A 14,365-nucleotide genomic window follows, 5' to 3' on the forward strand; every position below is an offset into this window, starting at 1 on the left:
TTGGCCATGGGAAATGCAGAATTACAGGGATGGGTCTGGGTGGGATGATCGGTGTGACTCAATGGGCCAAATGGCCTGCTTACACAGCATAGGGATTCTATGATTAACTAAACCTCCAAGAAGTTCTGAAGAGCCCTGGACTCGAATTGTTAACTCTGTTTCTCTCTCCAAAGATGCTGCCAGACCTGCTGAGTTTATCCTGCACTTTTTGTTTTGCTTTCAATTCTGTGCTCAATGCTTGAATCTATGATTTTCTATTCCAGTGGCAAGAAACAGACCCCTGAGGCTAGCACAGCAAAAAAAAACCAAAATCAAGCAATTTCACCAAATTGTTTGCTCAATTATAACAATTTGAGTTCACCTTCAGTTCAGGATCTGATGAAGAAAAATTAATCTTGTGTCTCTCAATGATTTTTTTTTCTGTGTGACTTGAACAAATCCGGGCTCCAAACGACATTTATCTAAAGGTTACTGCAGAGTTTTATCACTCTCGTTTTTACTTTTGGATTCAAATAGAAAGTTTCACACTTGTGTGACGCTCTGAGAATGAAGTAACGGGTATAAACAGATGGGACACGGCAGGATATATTAGTGAAATTAGAAAATAATTATCTGTCATTAACAGGATAAAACCCAAATTTGCAAGAAAGCAGAGCTTCATGCTGCACAATGCACTTGTATATCACTCTAATCGGGTCTGACAGTAGTGTTAATCAGAGTCATTAACCATTCATTACAAGCGACAGACAGTGGTGTTACAAGTCGTTGATTAGTCATTTAGATTAACAGTCTGGTGTTAACACCACTAGGGCCATAACACCCCAATTTTCTGGACCATCACTAAGGCCAAAGCATCTTTCCAAAAATGTGGACACAACTGACCCAGTGATCCGACAGAAGAGAGAGTTCAAAAAATTGGGAAGACGTGACCTAGTGATATTAACGCCAGACTGCTAATGCAAAGACTCAGGTAATATTCTGGGGACCTGGGTTTGAATCCCATGCAGAGCAGAAAGTGGAGCTTGAATCCAATCAAAGACGGGAATTAGGAGTCTAGTGAAGACTGAGAAATGATTGTCATAGGGTGAACAAAAAAAAATCTGGTGAAACAACTCCACAGAGGCTGGTATCACGTCATCAAGTCCCCCTTTATCTACACATGCATAGTACTTGACACTGACCCAGCTCCCTCAGAGCCAGCTCTCCGAGTGAGCAGGACCTCTGATACTCCAGTTTATTTTTAATTAAATATTTAATTAAACAATACACGGTTTACAAATCAATTAACATTAACAGTTGTACACAGCGAAGCAGCAATTTGACAAGGGAGAAGATCACCAAAGCCAGGCCCCAAACCCTACTGTTCAACCGGTTTTCAGGGAAATGAGGAATACCTCAAATCCCAGTTTCAATCATTCCAAAGCAGTACATATAAGACAGTCCAATTACATAAAAAAAGTGCATACAATACAGACCCCCAGAAACCCAGCAAGCCACCCGTCCCTCACTCCTGTTTTTTTGTTTATTTTTTTCTTTTTTATTTACCCCCCCCACCCCACCCCAACACTACCGCCTAACTGCGATAGTACTTATTTTTCCCCCAGCACCCATGTGTGTGTGCAGGTGTGAGACACAGTGAGAGACACAAGGTACACGAACCTTTATTCAGGTTCCACCACCAGGAAGATAGGAAAACACCCGAGTGCCCTTCACATCAAAGGGTAATGCTGTGTGATCAAAACAGTGAAGGGGAGGGTAGGGACTAAATCAAAATAGAGTTGGAGAGAGAAATAATACACTCCACTCCCTGCGGCACCCACCTCTCCCTGAACAACTCCAGGTTGTTGGTGGACACCACGTGCTCCTTCTCCAGAGACACTCTTTTTTTTCCCTAGCACCCATGGACACTCTGTTTATTATTATTTTTTTTCTTCCTGTTTTTTTTTAAACCCCCCACACTACCGCCTAACTGCAGTAGTGCTTATTTTTTCCCCAGCACCCATGGTGTGTGTGTGCAGGTGTGAGACACAGTGAAAGACACAAGGTGCACGAATCTTTATTCAATTTCCACCACCAGGAAGATATGAAAAACACCCGAGTGGCCAGTGACAAGCACTGCCCTTCACATCAAAGGGCAATGCTGTGTGATCAAAACAGTGAAGGGGAGAAACTTCCTGTTTATTTTTTTTTGACACTCTGTTTATATCTATCAGCCAGGGCCTCCTGATTGGACCAGATTAACAGCCCCAATCAGGGAACTCATATTCTATGAGGTCCACCTGGCTGACCTCATTCCAGTCATTACATTGGAATCACAGATGTCCTTTAGGGAAAGAATCCAGCCTACATGTGACTCCAGACCACAGCAATGTGGCTAACTCTGACCTTCCTTCTGGGCAATTAGGGTCAGGCAATAAACACTGGCCTAACCAGTGACCTCCTCATCCCATGAATGATTCAATTAAAAGATTTACTGGAGCTTCCACTCTCTGGAGAGCTGCAGTCAGGATGAATTCGATCAAAATCAGTCAAGTCACCACGGTCTTAGAGGATGAGAGTGCTGCTCTTTCATTAGAGAGACAGAGACAACTGGTGGTGAGGTTAACCTGGGGGTGACCATGTCTCAGGTGAGGGGCAAGGTTGAGAAGATGGGACTTCCATGGGAATTTCAGCTGGGGTGGAACACAAATCAGGAATGAGAGAGACACAGATTTAATGAGGGGTGAGCACATTGATACTTATCCAGCTGTCACAGGGTGGGCGTAGATTGGAGGTTTTCCCCAGCTGATGGGTCTTGAACCAGGGACCATCGTCCCAGAATAAGGGGCAGGTCATTTCTGACTGAGCTGGGGTGGAATCCTTTCACTTGGATTGTGGTCAATCTTTGGAATTCTTCACCCCAGGCTGCTACAGAAACTCAGTCTTTGAACATGCTCAGGTCAGTAAGTTTCTGGGGGTCCAGGGCTCCAAGAGGCTATGACACTGAGGTAGAGGAACCGCCACTGTCTAATTGAACAGCAGAGCAGGCTGAATAGCCTCCTTCTGTTCGTATGGAATATGATTGGCAAAGAAACTGGAAACGATGTGAGGAAAGCTCTTTCTTAGACAGTTGTGATTCGGAATAAGAAAATCAGAAAGAGTTGGAGAAACTCAGCATGGAGAGAGAGAAACAGAGTTAATGTTTCAAATCTGCAGACCTTTCAAAACTCAAAGTTTTAACTATGTTATGCGATAATGCAATGGCATTAAGTGGTGTGTTTTGTCCTTAATTTAATGAAGAAAAGTTGAGACAGAGGTGCCAAATCAGACTACTCAAAGCCAATACAGTAAACAGCTTGTGAGGCCTTGGGTTGTTTTTAATGTTGGAACAATAGAAGCAGGCTGGATGGGTGGAGTGAAGCTGCCGCAGAACCAGGATTTATAGTTTTAGATTTTCAGTAGCAGTTCCTGGGATCTTGAAGCTGCAGTGTGTCTCTCCCTTCTATTCTCTCTCTCTCTCTCTGAGTTGTCTCTTGATGTTTATCCCCCCCAGACTGGAGTTACATGTGAGACAATCTAATTTACTTTGCCAAGGGTATGTGATTGGATCTTACTATATTGGAACAGTTACTGTTCAGTAGTTAAACACTGTAATCTATTATTCTGTCAAGTTCTCCAATAAAGTTATTCCAATTTTTTTCTTCTGTTGTATTTTAACTATAATGTATGAATAAAGTGTCTTTTGCTTCAAGCCTGGTAATTTGACCAATCAAATTGCATGTGGAAAGCAACACCTGGCACTTGCCTTTAAAATAAGACAAAGTTAGGGTCTAGACTATTTTCTCCATATTGTTCAAGGGGGTTTGGTCTGGTCCATAACTGTTAGGTCATTCCTGATAAAGGACTTATGCACAAAACATCAATTCTCCTGCTCCTCGAATGCTACCTGACCTGCTGTGCTTTCCCAACAACATCAGTGACCCTCATCGAAACTATGTTAATTCAGCTTAACCTTTACATTTCACTGCATCTTTCCTACCCTCCTTCTGATTTCCTCCTGTGACTTACGGGAGTTCTTCCTTCTCAATTTTGGACACTTAACGGGTGAAAAATACTTGCTTTCATTTGACTGTGGACAGTATTGAAATTATTCAAAATGGAATGTTTTAGGCCTGTAAAATAAAGCCAGTTCGCCCACCAGAATGCCCTGAGCACTTAGATAAGGTCAGAGTTTTAATTTTAACCCTTGTCTCTTGCATAATCCCTGACATTTGATTTGATTTATTACTGTCATATACCTAGCTACAGTGAAAAGTTTTGTTTTATGTGCAGTACAGGCAGTTCATACCTTATAAAGTGCATTCGGGTAATAGAAGAGAGCGAGGAATACAATGTACGGCTGCAGAGAAGGTGCGCAGAGAGCAAGATCAACATTAAATTTTAAACTTGGGAGGATCATTCAGCAATCTGGTAATGGCAAGGAAGAAGCTGTTCTTAAACCTGTTGATATGTACTAGGGTCCCAGATTCTGTTGTATTTTAGGTCCCAGATTCGATTCTAGCCTCGGCGACAGTCTGTGTGGAGTTTGCACATTCTCCCCGCGTCTGCGTGGGTTTGCTCCGGTTTCCTCCCGTAGTCCCAAGATATGCAGGTCAGGTGAATTGGCCATGCTAACTTGCCCATAGTCTTAGATGCATCAGTCAGAGGGAAATGGGTCTGGGTGGGTTACTCTTCGCAGGGTCGGTGTGGACTGGTTGGGCTGAAGGGCCTGCTTCCACACTGTAGGGAATCTAATCTACTTAAACAAATTGTCAGCTGAGTGAAATACCGTCGAGGTCATGATGGGATTTTTAGTCAGACTGTTAGCTGAGGTCCCTGGTGAAATAACCACTGTGCTTACCAACTCTTGCCATTAATCAGGAGTGCTGCACTTCATTTCACCGTTATTGTTGTGGAGGACAGAGTTAAATGAGGACAAGGGCAGCAGGTACATGGGGACATCACCCCCTGCAGGTTCCCCTCCACACATCATCCTGACTTGGAAATGTATCGCCGTTCCTTCGCTGTCACTGGGTTAAAATCCTGCCACCCCTACACCCAGGTGGACTGCAGTGGCACAAGAGGCAGCTTAGCCTCACCTTCTCGAGGGGCAGTTAGGGATGGGCAGTCGGTTCTGGCCCAGCCAGTGCCCCCTACATCCTAGGAGTTAATGAAGATTTGCATTTGTATAGCACTTTCCTCAGCCATGCCCTATCCCAAAGTGAAGATAATGGAGTGCGGCTTTTCTTGTAATGTCAGAAATGCTGCAACCAATTTGTGCACAGCAAGTGCCTACAAACAGTTAATGCCACCCTGAGTAGAGAGTCTGTTAATTTTGATGCTGGGAGAAAGTGAGGACTGCAGATGCTGGAGATCAGAGCTGAAAATGTGTTGCTGGAAAAGCGCAGCAGGTCAAGCAGCATCCAAGGAGCAGGAGCATCGATGTTTCAGGCATGAGCCTTTCTTCAGGAATTCCTGAAGAAGGGCTCATGCCCGAAACGCCGATTCTCCTGCTCCCTTGGATGCTGCTTGACCTGCTGCGCTTTTCCAGCAACACATTTTCAGCTCTAATTTTGATGCTGGTCAAGGGATAAATGTTGGCCTGTACACTTGGGGGAGACAAGCAGCAGGCTGGAAGAGCACAGCAAGCCAGGCAGCATCAGGAGGGGGGGAAGTTAATGTTTCGGGTATTAAAGAGAAGACAGTGAGGACTACAGCTGCTGGAGATCAGAGTCGAAGAGTGTGGTGCTGGAAAAGCATAGCCTGTGCTTTTCTAGCAACCACACTCTTTGTTTCGGGTATTAACCCTTCTTGAGTCCTGAAGAAGGGTTACACCTGCAACATTGACTTCTCCACCTCCTGATGCTGCCTGGCCTTGCTGTGTTCTCCCAACCTCCTGCCTGTCTACTTTGGATTCCAGCATCTGCCATTTCTTTTTGTTGTCTGTAACTAAGTGTACACTTGGGGTAACTTCCCAACTTTCTTCAAAGTGGTGTCTTGGGATGTTTGACAACTTGAACCTCCATCTGAAGCCTCATCAGGGCAATGATCTTTGAGCTCCTACGTGATGGGCAGGCGAGGTGGCTTGGCCATGGGAAATGCCAGGAGAGGGTAGGTGGGTGGGTTGCTCTTCAGAGGGTCGGTGTGGACTTGATGGGCCAAGTGGCCTGCTTCCATGCTGTAGGGATGCTACGATTCTATGGGAGAACCAGCCTTGACTTTCATGCTGCTCAGTCCTGAGGTCTCTGGGTTGTAACTTGGAGCGACAGCAAAGGGAAATGTAACCATCTGGGTTTTACTCCTGGGATTGTTGGGGGTGGTACTGTCGCAATGAATGATTTGTACCAGCATCATCTCCTTCAATACCACATTCATGCTCCACAGCTTTTCCTGGGGGTCTAATCATGGATTAATTTAGGATATCTGGTCTGCATGAAGGAGTTGGACCGAAGGGTCTGTTTCCGTGCTGTACATGTCAATGACTCTAGCCATCTGTTCCTCTGAGCTTGCTAGTGCCCTGCCATTCATTGAGAACACCCTTGTCTTGTTATTTCTTCCAAAGTGCATCACCTCACAGTTTTCAGGGTTAAATTCCATGTGCCACTCATCTGCCCATCTGATCAATCCGTTTAGATCATCCTGTAACCTAACACCCTCTTCCTCACTACCAACCTCCCAGCCAATCCCTGTATTATGCACAAACATACTTACCGTCCCTCCCACATTCTCATTGTCATCATTTATGTATGTCACAAATACTAAGAGATCCCATAGTGATCTCTGCAGTGGATTAACGGGGTGATCTGATTGAGCTGTTTAAAGCAATTACAGGATTGGACTGTGGAAATGGAGAGACTCTTTATCCTCAAATGCTGAAGGTCTGAACCATGTGTTAATTTCTTCACTCTAAATATTGTTTCGAACTCCGGAGGGGGGTGTTGGCGATCAGTTAACAATTTCAACACTCCGGTTCATAGACTTTGCCATGCAAGGGTTTTCATGTTGAGGGATCCAAGATGGAGAAGTTGGGAGCTGAGGATGCTAGAGATCAGAGTTGAAGAGTGTGGCGCTGGAAAAGATCAGGCCGCATCCGAAGAGCAGGAAAGTCGACGTTTCAGGCAAACGTTCATCAGGAATTGATCAGCCCTTCATCCAAACTGGCTGTGGATGTAGCGAAGATTCAGATCAATCGTTATCTTAAGTGAATGATGGAATGGGGTCAAAGGTATATCTTACAATCTTAACCCATCCACTCCATGCAAGGCACTAGTCAGACCACAGGTGGAATTCTGTAAACAGCTTTGGGCCCTTTATCTAATGAAAGATATACTGGTCTTGGAGGTGGTTCCGATGAAGGTTAACTAGGGTGACACCAAGTATGGAAGAACAGAGAAACAAATTACTGCAGACGCTGGATTCTATGCTGAAAACAACAAATGGTAGCGATCACAGCAGGTCAGACAGAATCCATCGTGAGAGAGAGAGAGAGCAAGCTAACATTTAGAGTCTAGATGACTTTTCAGCAGAGCTCTGATGAAGAGTCATCTGGACTCGAAACACCAACTATGGAAAGTCTGTCTTAGCAGGAGAGGGTGAGTAGATTAGGCCTGCACTCACTGGAGTTTAGAAGAATGAGAGGAGACCTTATTGAAATATAATGGGGTCAGTTAACTCAGTTGGTTGGACAGCTGGTTTGTAATGCAGCTTTAGACTGATAGTGCAGGTACATTCCTACCAAGTCTCCTTCTCAACCTCTCCCCTTGCCTGAGGCGTGGTGATGCTCAAGTTTAACCACCACCAGTTATTTCTCTGACAAGAGAGGTAACCTTCTTCGCTGTCCACTACACCTCCAATTTTGGTGTCATCTGCAAACTGCTAACTATACCTCTTATGCTCACATCCAATCATTTATATAAATGATGAAAAGTAGAGGGCTCAGCACCGATCCTTGTGCCACTCCACTGGTCACAGGCCTCCAGTCTGAAAAACAACCCTCCACCACCACCCTCTGTCTTCTACCTTTGAGCCAGTTCTGCATCCAAATGGCTAGTTCTCCCTGTATTCCATGAGATCTAACCTTGCTAACCAGTCTCCCATGTTGAATGCCTTACTGAAGTCCATATAGATCACGTCCATAGCTCTGCCCACATTAAACTTCTTTGTAGTTCTTCAAAAAACTCAATCAAGTTTGTGAGACATGATTTCCCACGCACAAAGTCACATTGACTATCCCTAATCAGTCCTTGCCGTTCCAAATACATGTACATCCTGTCCCTCAGGATTCCCTCCAACAATTTGCCCACCACCGAGGTCAAGCTCACTAGTCCTAACTTCTCTAACTTGTCCTTACCACCCTTCTTAAACAGTGGCACCAGTTAGCCAACCTCCAGTGTTCTGGCACCTCACCTGTGACTATCAATGATACAAATATCTCGGCAAGGAGCCCAGCAATCACTTCCCTAGCTTCTGACAGATGTGGAGGAATTTCTTCTCTCAGAGAGGAGGGAATCTGTGGAATTTATTTTACAGGGCTGTTGAAGCTGGGTCATTAAGTATATCCAAGGCTGAGACAGACAGAATTTTAGTCAGGAGGGGATCAAGGGTTATGGGGAAAAGGCAGGAAAGTGGAGTTGAGGATTATCAAATCAGCCATGATCTCATCAAATAACAACCATGACGTCATCAAATAGCAACTGTGATGTCATCAAATAGCAGTCATGATGTAGCGGGGCCAATGTTGGACTGGGGTGGGCAAAGTTAAAAATCACTCAAAAGTACTTCCAAATAAACCTGTTGGATTGTAACCTGGTGTGTGATTTTTAACATTGAATAGCAGAGCAGCCTTGAGGGGCTAAATGGCCGACTTCTGCTGCTATGATCTTGCTACATCCTTCATTCCACCGCTACCTTCTGGCATAGACACTGTCTTTCCACAGGCACAGTGGGATTTGGAGGCGGGGACTGTAACGAGACTTTCAAATTAAACAATTGGGGTTTCTGAGTGCTGGTTGTGGTGCGGGAGACGGAACTGCGTTCAGGCATGTTGTTGAGTTGTTGCCTGAAGGGTTTCTGTGTTTACTTTTGACCTCACTTAAATGCTTCCTTTGTTATGTAGTTCCTCAGCTTCCAAGTAGATCTCATCAAACATTTCCTTTGTTGTGGAATTCCTTGAAATCTGCTGTTTCATCTTTGATGATTTCCCCAGTCTATGTGCATATATTAGAAGCTGCAAACATTGAGACTAAAGCTCATGAATACTCAGGATGTATCCAGCAGCTCTGGTGAGGGAAGCTCATTTTCCAGGTGTCAATTTACCATTCATACTTGGCAAACATTGGGCTGGCGTGGTGAGCGTTTCCATGATTCGTTGTGGTGTCACCATTGTCTTACCAGATCATAAGGGGCTGCTCTCTTATCAGAGAGAGGCGATTGAAGGTCATTTAACCCTGGGGGGTATACCAGGCTTCAGGTGAGGGAAGAGCTTGAGAAGGAGAGTCCTTCATGGTAACCTCAAACCGGTGATGGGAATTGAACCCACGCTGTTGGCATCACACTGCTCTGCAAACCAACAATCTAGCCAACTGAGCTCAGCCAATTCCTTCCATGATTTGAAAGCAAGTGTTTGTTGTGCTGGGGGATTCAGTTAAAAATCACTCAACACCAGGTTATAGACCAACAGATGGTGTTGTGTGCTTTTTAACTTTGTACACCCCATCCAATACCAGCATCCTCAAATCAGATTTATTGGGAAGCACTTGCTTTTGGCGTGCTGCTCCTTCATCAGGTAGCTAGCAGCGCACCAAACGCTAGTGCTTTCAAATAAACCTGTTGGACTATAACCCGGTGTTGTGTGATTTTTAACTTTGTCTACCCCAGTCCAACACCTGCACCTCCACCTCATGGCTAGTGGATTCTGACAACAAAGATCACAGGGCTGTGTGGGAGAGAGAAGGGATTGTGGAATGCTAGAGGGATGGAGTTTAAAACCTGGGAGATTATTCTACAGCTGTACGGGGTGTTAGTGAGGCCATGCCTGGGAGTATAGCTACAGTTTTGATCTCCTTACTTGAGAAAGGATGTATTGGCAGTGGTGGGAGTGCAGAGGAGGTTCACTAGGTGATTCTGGAGTTGAGGGGTTGGCTTATGAGGATAGACTAGGACTATACTCATTGGAATGAGGTGGTGGGATCTTATAGAAACATAAAATTATGAAGTGAATAGTAAAGATAAAGGCAGGGAGGTTGTTTCCATCGGTGGGTGAAACTAGAACTAGGGGGCCTAGCCTCAAAATCAGGGGGAGCAGGATTTAGGACCAATTTGAGGAGGAACTCCTTCACCCAGAGGGTTGTGAATCTGTGGAATTCCCTGCCCAGTGAAGCAGTTGAGGCTACTTCATTGAATGTTTTTAAGGTAGTGACAGATTTCTGAACAGTAAAGGAATTAAGGGTTACAGTGAGAGGGTGGGTAATTGGAGCTGAGGCCATGAAACGATCAGCCATGATCTTATTGAATGGTGGAGCAGGCTCGAGGGGCCAGATGGCCAACTCCTGCTCCGAGTGCCTATATTAGAACATAGAACATTACAGCGCAGTACAGGCCCTTCGCGCCCTCGATGTTGCGCCGCCCTGTCATACTAATCTGAAGCCCATCCCACCTGCACTGGTTGGTCCAGGTGTCCCAGAGGTGTTCTCTGAAACATTCCGCAAGTTCCAACCACCCCGTGGCTCAACACTTCAACTCCCCCTCCCACTCCACCAAGGACATGCATCGCCATCACCAGACCATAGCAACACGACGGTTGGAGGAAGAGCGCCTCATCTTCCGCTTAGGGACCCTCCAACCTCAAGGGATGAACTCAGATTTCTCCAGTTTTCTCATTTCCCCTCCCCCCACCTTGTTTCAGTCCCAACCCTCGAACTCAGCACCACCTTCCTAACCTGCAATCTTCTTCCTGACCTCTCCGCCCCCACCCCCACTCCGGCCTATCACCCTCACCTTAACCTCCTTCCACCTATCGCATTTCCAACGTCCCTTCTCCAAGTCCCTCCTCCCTACCTTTTATCTTAGCCTGCTGGACACACTTCCCTCATTCCTGAAGAAGGGCTCATGCCTGAAACATCGATTCTCCTGCCCCTTGGATGCTGCCTGACCTGCTGCGCTTTTCCAGCAACACATTTTCAGCTACCTCTGACATCTGTCTTATACCTATCTCCCTTCACTTTAAAGTTGTGTCCCCTCGTGTTTGCCGTCCCCATATTCTTTTGTAAAGGCAAGACAGAGGTTTACACTATCAAAAAATGATCATCGAATGGTGGAACTGGCTAGATGGTTCAAGTGATCTCCTCAAATTCATGTTTTGTCTGATCATCTTGCTTTGAGAGTGATAGTGAAGGTTGATCCAATTACAATGGAGCTCTTGTTGACCTCAAGGCAAAGACAGAGTGTCCTAAGCTGTGGGGTCAAAGGACATGAGGCGCCAAGGGAGACCAAGCCTGAAATAAGTGCAGAATGATTTAAGATTAGAGAATATTCTGTGGTTGTAAGGAAGAGAAACATAAAGCTTTTCTCAGTATCCTGCTCCAGTCCTACATTGCTCTGGGATCTCTACGACTCCTCAAGTTCTGATCTCTTGCCCATCACTTTCATCTACTCCACTGACAACTGTGTCTTTAGCAGCTGAGGTCCAAAGTTCTGGAACTGCACTATTTTCTGCCCCCAACGCCACTTTCAAATCCTAAGACCCTTGAATGAGCTGCTGCCTGTTGTACCTTCACCAGAAACTCTGCTATTGCTATGGCTTTCTTTTCTCAAACGAAGGTTAATTACAAATTATCTTGTGTATGACATTTTATTTAGCGTTTATCTGGGAATCTGTGGTTTAATTATTCATCATACATAAAGAACATAGGTGCCCGTCTGTCTATAAATATTTGTGTCAAGCCTCATAAAGTGAGTTATGTTTGTAAAGCATGTTCTTACAGGCTCTGCGTTTAATCCTTTCCAGGGAAACCTGATGCCATGATAAGGGAGAATTGGAATTAGCACACAGAAGTGGAACTTGGCGGAAAATTAGGTAATGGATGATTCTAATGTGAAACTTGTTCGTGCCTTATGAACTCGACACAATGAGGAGAGTTAACATTGGTGTTGTTGGGAGGATTCTCTGCTGCATGCTTAGATGCAAGATGTAACCTTGAGTCATGTCACAATCTCAGTCCCAGTATCAATGCCGTGCCTTCATTCAAGCAAGTGTGGTGATTTCATAATGCCCAGGAACTATCCTGTCATCTCTTCTGACTGAGGTGTCAATCTGATGTTAATTGATTCTGTGTTGTTACTGTGTGACCATTGTGAATTTGCTTCAACAGCCCCCAAACTAAGTCTTCACGATATTAACAGGAAAAGACAACGTAGATAAAAGATAAACTATTTCCAGTGGTTGGAGATAGGGGCATTGTGTGAGAATTAGGAGCTGGACCATTCAAAGAACAAAGAACAAAGAAAATTTACAACCCAGGAACAGGCCCTTCAGCCCTCCAAGCCTGAGCCAATCCAAATCTACTGTCTAAACCTGTGGCCCAATTCCTAACCATCTGTTTCCCTCTGCTCCCCACCTACTCATGCATCTGTCCAGATGCATCTTAAATGAATCTGTCGTACCTGCCTCTTCCACCTCTGCTGGCAATGTGTTCCAGACACCCACCACCCTCTGTGTAAAGTACTTGCCATGTGTATCCCCCTTAAACTTTTCACCTCTCACCTTGAAAGCGTGACCTCTCGTTATTGAATCCTTCACCCTGGGAAAAAGCTTGTCTCTATCCACCTTGCCCATACCCTTCATGATTTTGTAAACCTCAATCAGGTCCCCCCTCAATCTCCTTTTGTCTAATGAAGACCTAGCCTACTCAACCTCTCTTCATAGCTAGCACCTTCCATCACCCTTGTAAACCTTCCCTGCACCCTCTCCAAAGCGTCCACATCCTTTTGGTAACGTGGCGACCAGGGAAGATGTTTAGAAGTACTTCAGCACTCAAGGGGTGGGAGAGGTTTGGAACTGTCTTCTGCAGACAGCAGTAGGTGCTGGATCAGTTGTTAATTTGAGAGCTGAGATGGATGGATACATTTTTATTAAACAAAGGTATGAAAGGGGTATGGACCAAAGGCAAGTATATGGACTTAGGCCACACATCAACATTGATCTCATTGAATGGTACAATGGGCTCATAGAGTCCTACAGCATGGAAACAGATCCTTTGACCCAACCCACTCACACTCAAGGGCCTGAATGGACTCTCAAATTTGCCATTCATCCATCCAAATAAACCAGGGGAGGGTTTGTGCTTCAACGGATGTCTGTCCTGGGACCTAAGGGACAACTTTTTCCCGCAGAGGGTTGTACGTGTATGGAATGAGCTGCCAGAGGAAGTGGTGGAGGCTGGAAGAATTACAACATTTAAAAGGCAGCTGGATGGGTATATGAATAGGAAGGGACATGGGCCAAGTGCTGGCCAATGGGACTGGATTAGGTTAGGAGATCTGGTCATCATGAACGAGTTGGACCGAAGGGTCTGTTTCAGTGCTGTACACTGCTATGACTCTCGAGGTGGAGTGTAATCCATCCAATCATTGGTTTTTGCTCAGTAACATGGAGATTCAGAGATTACGATAAGAGGTGCCAAACCCAGTCATGGACTAATGAAGCTTATTTATCTACTCTGCTTGTACAGATCTGGAGGACTGCTATAAAACTAAAGGACTAGTCAAAGGCTTTTGTCTTGCATTCCTCAAAAGTACAGAACTTCAAACTGAACAGTAATTTACATTGCATGGGAAAATGGTGCTGGTTGGTTTGACAGCCGACTCTGATTCATAGAATCCCTACAGTGTGGAAGCAGGCCATTTGGCCCATTGAGCCCATCCCTGTAGCCCTGCATTTCCCATCGCCAATCCACCTAACCTGTACATCTTTGGACCATGGAAGGAAATCAGAGCACCTGGAGGAACCCTGCACAGACTCAGGGAGAACATGCAAACTCCATACAGTCACCCGAGGGTGGAATCAAATCAGGGTCCCTGGTGCTGTGAGGCAGCAGTGTGAACCATTGAGCCACCATGCTGCACATTCTGGGTTGGTCACAGTTTTGTTATGGAACATGTGCCAAGGAACTGTTGTCATCCATCCTTGGTTTAACCTTGTTTGTAAAAGTCACAATGTTAAGACTATATGACACAGGAGTAGAATTAGGCCATTCAACCCATCGAGTCTGTTCTGCCATTCAGTGAGATCGTGGCTGATCTGACAATCCTCATCTCCACTTTCCTGCCTTTTCTCCATAACCCTTGATTC

At 45.2% G+C, this 14,365-nt stretch overlaps 1 protein-coding gene across 6 annotated transcripts in view; it reads left to right on the plus strand.

The window, feature by feature from the left end:
- hivep2a (HIVEP zinc finger 2a) overlaps positions 1-14,365 on the plus strand; it is a 234,445-nt gene that overhangs the window by 187,261 nt on the left and 32,819 nt on the right. For all 6 annotated transcript variants that reach the window (XM_072580305.1, XM_072580308.1, XM_072580304.1 and 3 more), the window contains one exon: positions 12,023-12,091. The gene's annotated coding sequence lies outside the window, so the exon portion shown is untranslated. The remainder of the gene's footprint in view (positions 1-12,022; positions 12,092-14,365) is intronic.

The sequence above is a fragment of the Chiloscyllium punctatum genome, chromosome 11, assembly GCF_047496795.1.
Source record: "Chiloscyllium punctatum isolate Juve2018m chromosome 11, sChiPun1.3, whole genome shotgun sequence".
Taxonomy (NCBI): domain Eukaryota; kingdom Metazoa; phylum Chordata; class Chondrichthyes; order Orectolobiformes; family Hemiscylliidae; genus Chiloscyllium; species Chiloscyllium punctatum.